The sequence below is a fragment of the Acromyrmex echinatior genome, chromosome 1, assembly GCF_024713525.1.
Source record: "Acromyrmex echinatior isolate Ae372 chromosome 1, ASM2471352v2, whole genome shotgun sequence".
In the NCBI taxonomy this organism is placed as follows: Eukaryota; Metazoa; Arthropoda; class Insecta; order Hymenoptera; family Formicidae; genus Acromyrmex; species Acromyrmex echinatior.
This window is the reverse complement of record NC_141852.1, coordinates 10,206,285-10,211,088: the sequence shown is the minus strand read 5'-3', so window position 1 is coordinate 10,211,088 and position 4,804 is coordinate 10,206,285. Positions and strand designations below refer to the sequence as shown.

General features: G+C 37.2%; 1 protein-coding gene across 12 annotated transcripts in view; it reads left to right on the top strand.

Annotated features, from left to right (window-relative positions):
* The window catches only part of dnc (phosphodiesterase dunce), a 350,732-nt gene that overhangs the window by 181,656 nt on the left and 164,272 nt on the right, over positions 1–4,804 (top strand). For 5 of the 12 annotated variants that reach the window (XM_011055921.2, XM_011055922.2, XM_011055920.2 and 2 more), the window contains exon 1: positions 1,672–3,128. The exons of the other annotated variants lie outside the window; for them this stretch is intronic. The gene's annotated coding sequence lies outside the window, so the exon portion shown is untranslated. Of the gene's footprint in view, positions 1–1,671; positions 3,129–4,804 lie in introns of those variants that run through there. 12 annotated transcript variants of the gene reach the window in all.

Sequence of the window (4,804 nt, the reverse complement as noted above, 5' to 3'; positions counted from 1 at the left end):
TTTTGTTTCATCAAAATGATGAAATTATTTCTTGATTACAAATTGCGATTAATGAATTCTGTATGTAACTGCAGCCATTATCAACTATCTAATTAGGATTTGCATTGCATCGTTATTCATTGAAAGACGCCTGCTGTTTCTCAATAATATCTCTTACTTTTACAAGAAACTGTCTTAGTTCGTACATGTCAGTGCATACCACTGAGTCAGTGCATGAAACTGAGGAATTCTTCGTATTGGCGTATATACATATATCATGTTCTTTAGATCTCTTTTCAGCACATTCTGCTTACATTCGAAACCAAGTTTAAACTTACTACTCATCTATTGATTAAATAGACAATGATTCATCGTTGCGGCAGCTTAAGTTTCTTAATCTCATAAAAGAAACAGATCCGCTTAGATCATCTCGTTCACTTAAAGAAAAATATACTAAACGTGATTATCGCCGAACGTATCAATAATTTCGTAGTGATCGCTCTTTTATCTATTTATCGAATAATATCATCAAATGCAATCTTGTACATTAATCACATTTTCACCTAATATTCCCTAATATTTTTTCAATGACAGATGAATTGAGTTTTGTATTTTGTAAAACAATCAGGGGAATGAGTTTTGTTCCTTGTAAAATCAATTCACAAATGAGATGCTATAATATTGATTGATATAGGATAAATTTCTAATCTAAATTATTAATTATTCAGTTACGAGACACATCGATATGTAATCTCTAATCAATCGTTACAGACACTTTTTAAGTTGAATTGTCATCGTTTTATGTTTTTGTATCTCATGAGTTGGTAAACGTCGTTAACGAAACAATAAGCTTTCGTGTTTGGGGTGGTACATCCCTACAAAATCGTGCACTTATGTGTACGATGCACGCTCAAGCGCAAAATTGTTTCGCTCAGAGATATTTATTCTCGGTAAGCTTTTGCAACGGTCGCGAAGGATGTATAAAATCGATAAATTATGAACCGTATATTTCGTTGAAATTAAATTTTATACACGCCGAGTGCTTCGTTACGAACAATATCGTTAGGAGCTTCGCAAATCCGCGTGGATTAAGTATATAATTCGTACAGTCAACATACTAATCTGGATAACTCATTGCGCCTGTGCCCTAACTTTGTGACGTGGATAAAATGAATCTTCGTATCGTGAAAACTCGTTTTCGCCCGGGTCTGGTAGATTATAGCGGGCTCGGCGAGAGATACTGTTTTATGTCTCCTCCGAAGTATGTCGGACTTATCCCATCTCGATGAAGAAGCTCTAAAATGCGCTTTGCGTGGGAGGAAAACTCTCTAGAGAACTACATCTTTCGTTTTAGCTCGTTTCCGCGCTCAGCGAAAGGCAATTTTTCTTGTATCTCACCTAATAATAACGTGCCACCTTGAATTTTAGTTCAAGATCTTTGACCCAAGATTATAAATCAATTATTAGCCATAATAATTAACACAAAACTCACAACATTGTACTTTCACTAGCACATTGAGAAAAAAATGCTATTGATTCAATTAAATTCTATATTACGGGCTGTCACTAACATAAATGATTAATTCATGTATATTTTTATTGACATAAAGGCCTTGATTATTGAAATAATGATTAATGTTTATGTCAATAAAAATATACATGAATTAATTATTTATGTTAGTGACAGCCCGTATAGATTTTAATTGAATCAACAGCATTTTTTCTCAGTGCAGCACATTTTCCAAATTCTTTTCTAATTTTATAATAAAAATTCCTATCTGATATTATGATATTATGATTTGATAAAATCCATATATGCATATTTTATTAATTGTTTGGCCCTTAGCCAAAACCTTCTTTTATTTGATCAAGACACGATATCTTTAGAATATTTGAATATTTTGCTTTTATATCGTAATAAAATTAAGTTTAGTTTAACTTACTTGTTAGTTGAAAGATTGGAAAAAAATATTTCGTTGAAAACCAAGATATACCAAGACACGATTTTTATTTTTTAGAATATTTGATTAGTTTGCTTTTACCATATCAAATTTTGTTCAGTGTAACTTAATCAAAAGATCAGAAAAAGAATTTTATTAGAAATGTGTATTCATTCATACATACTTTATTAGACACATATATGCATGCCTAGATATTTATGACAGAATTACACAAAATAATAATAAACTTTTACTTTTGAGTACTGATGCTACGACATAAAATTTAACGAAAAGATATAATTTGAAAAGCTGAAACTGTGATCTCTTGTGCACTTCGCACTTTCCAAGTTTCCACTTTGATACTATCACATCAGCCTTTTCGATCTAATATCGCATGGACACAGTGTTCCACTAATATCGTTAGCTTCTCGTGTTCCTTCTCTCAGCCTGTCATGCGTGATTGACGACGACGCTTCGTTAGATGCGTCGATGGGCAGATGCGTCGAGATACAGGGGAGCGAACACCGATGAACTCGAAATGCGTTATCGAGCGACAAAGACAGAAAGCCACAAGCGAGTGACAGCCGGTCGGAGAAACAGCGAGCAGTGAGACGATGATCGCAGCTCGCACACATTTAGAGAGCATGCCCGCGGCAGCGGGTGAGCACGATGACGCTCCTCCTCGCTCCTCGCCAGCTGGGTTCGCAAGGGGGCAGCTCGTCGACGCTCTCTCAGTCCGACATCACACGCGACCTCGCGCGGTTCACGCGACCTCGTGCTCGTACTTGTCATCCCCCGCACCCTGCGAGTCACCCTTGAATCTTGCGTCTTCGTCCCTCGTATCGGTCCTCGTTACTTCCGTTGATGGAAGTTTGAGCGACGCGCAGACGATTTCGACCGCGTCTCAATGACTGACCAGTGCGTGACCGACGACGTCCAGTAGAAACCCTCGTGGATGATCCGAGTTGCACCGACAAGTTGTTAACTAACTTCTGGATTAGTAGTACTCTCTATAGATCGTGCGCTCGGTCGCGACACGGGAGTAAGGGAAGAAAATCTGGTTATCCTTTGGAATAAGGCTAACTAGCGTTACTGTGGCTAACTCGTAATATCTTCTGTGTCCCCAGTGAATTTTCACAGCGTGTACACCAGTGTACACGGTGCAAATACAAAGGGCATCTCGAAGAGAGGTTCCACGAGCACTTGACGGTGAGCGTCCACTTTGGAAGTAGAAGAGTCACTCGGATTACGATTACTCGCATCGTTTGCGCGGATTTGCTTTCCGTAAATTCGATCGATTAATTACGAAGTTCGCGTGAGGTCCTCAGTTCCATTTATCTCACGAAGAGAGCTTCCATAGCCTCCGTTGGCTTTTGTAATTAGCAGGATATGTGGGACACGGAGGGGATGGAAACTTCATTAGGTATAATAGCACCTAGTGAAGTTTTCCTTTTTTCCTATGAAGTTCCGGCGGTCGACATTTCCGGTCTTTATGAAAGCTGTGGCGTGGAAATTCCTGAAATGGAATGAGGATGCAATGCTGCTCTTTTTATAGAAAGAGATTACGAAGTCAATCCCCAATATCTTCTTCCGGTATAATTATATTTAGAAACGAGAAGAAAATCCAATTAATTATTTCCAAAATGACAAGAATTTGTTACGTGTGAAAACGTTTACCGAAGCACTTTGGTGCTAACGAAACCATGCGGACGATGCGAGTGAGCAATTCGATGTAAATGCATTTATTTGTTATATAATTTATGATGATTATCTTGTATTCGTCATTAAATTTATATTTCTGTAGCATTTTGAGATAAATTTTGAGATAAATTTTTAATTTCTTATATTATTTTGATATCATTTTAACTTTAATTGCAGAAATAAATATATATTTACAGTAGGAATTTGCATGAAACGATAAGAAACAATACATGATAAGAGATAATACTGTTTAAATATTATTACTATCTTTTTCTGCCTTGGAGTACTTGGAGCTACCGAGAAATATTTTTATAACATCTACAGACGTGTACTTTGTAAAACTCTCTCTCTCTCTCTCTCTCTCTCTCTCTCTCTCTCTCTCTCTTTCTCTCTCTTTTTCTCGCCTCTTTTAAAATTCTCCACGTGTCTTTAAATTAATAACTCAAAAAACTTACGCAGTTACAGCGCAAACTTCAAAACAACAAAGTTTCCATAACGTTTTTGTTTTCTAAAATATTTTCGAGCCAGTGAGAAATTTCGGTTTACATCGTTATACGACGTTAGAAGCAAATGACGAGAAGCCTAACCGCTATTTCTGTGTTACGCGACGATTACGCGCAATTTAATTGCCGAATAGTTTCAGCGGATCAAATTTACGCGATATAAAGTTGCACGAAAACAGGCTCATCTCTTCATAGTTGCGTGTAAATTATCACGGAACTATTGTTATGATCTTCTCATCTCCGTCCAAATAGCTTAAGAACGCGAATATGCATCGCGGGACGAATGTCGTCTCATATTCCCAACGTTATCTCTCAGCAGGCGATGCATTCAGAATCACCTCGCAAACGTAATAGGAAAGCACATGACAAACCGACATCATTAATTAGCGATGCACGCGTGATAACCCTTTCGCGCGTAATGACAAGATAAAAGATAGCTATTGTATCACGAAACTAGATTTCTCTCCTTTCAGCATGGAACTCATTATGAATTGATCGTTTCGATTTCGTTCGTATGAAGTCTCATTCAGTCACTTTGTGTAACACGAGTTTGTCGATCTTTCATGCACAGGACATACTTTTTTTATAAAATAAAGTAATACGCTTCCCTCGCGTGACATTTGAGATACGTAGTTTTCAATTATTCAAAGAGAAATGTTTGTCTAATAGATAAAACGTCGC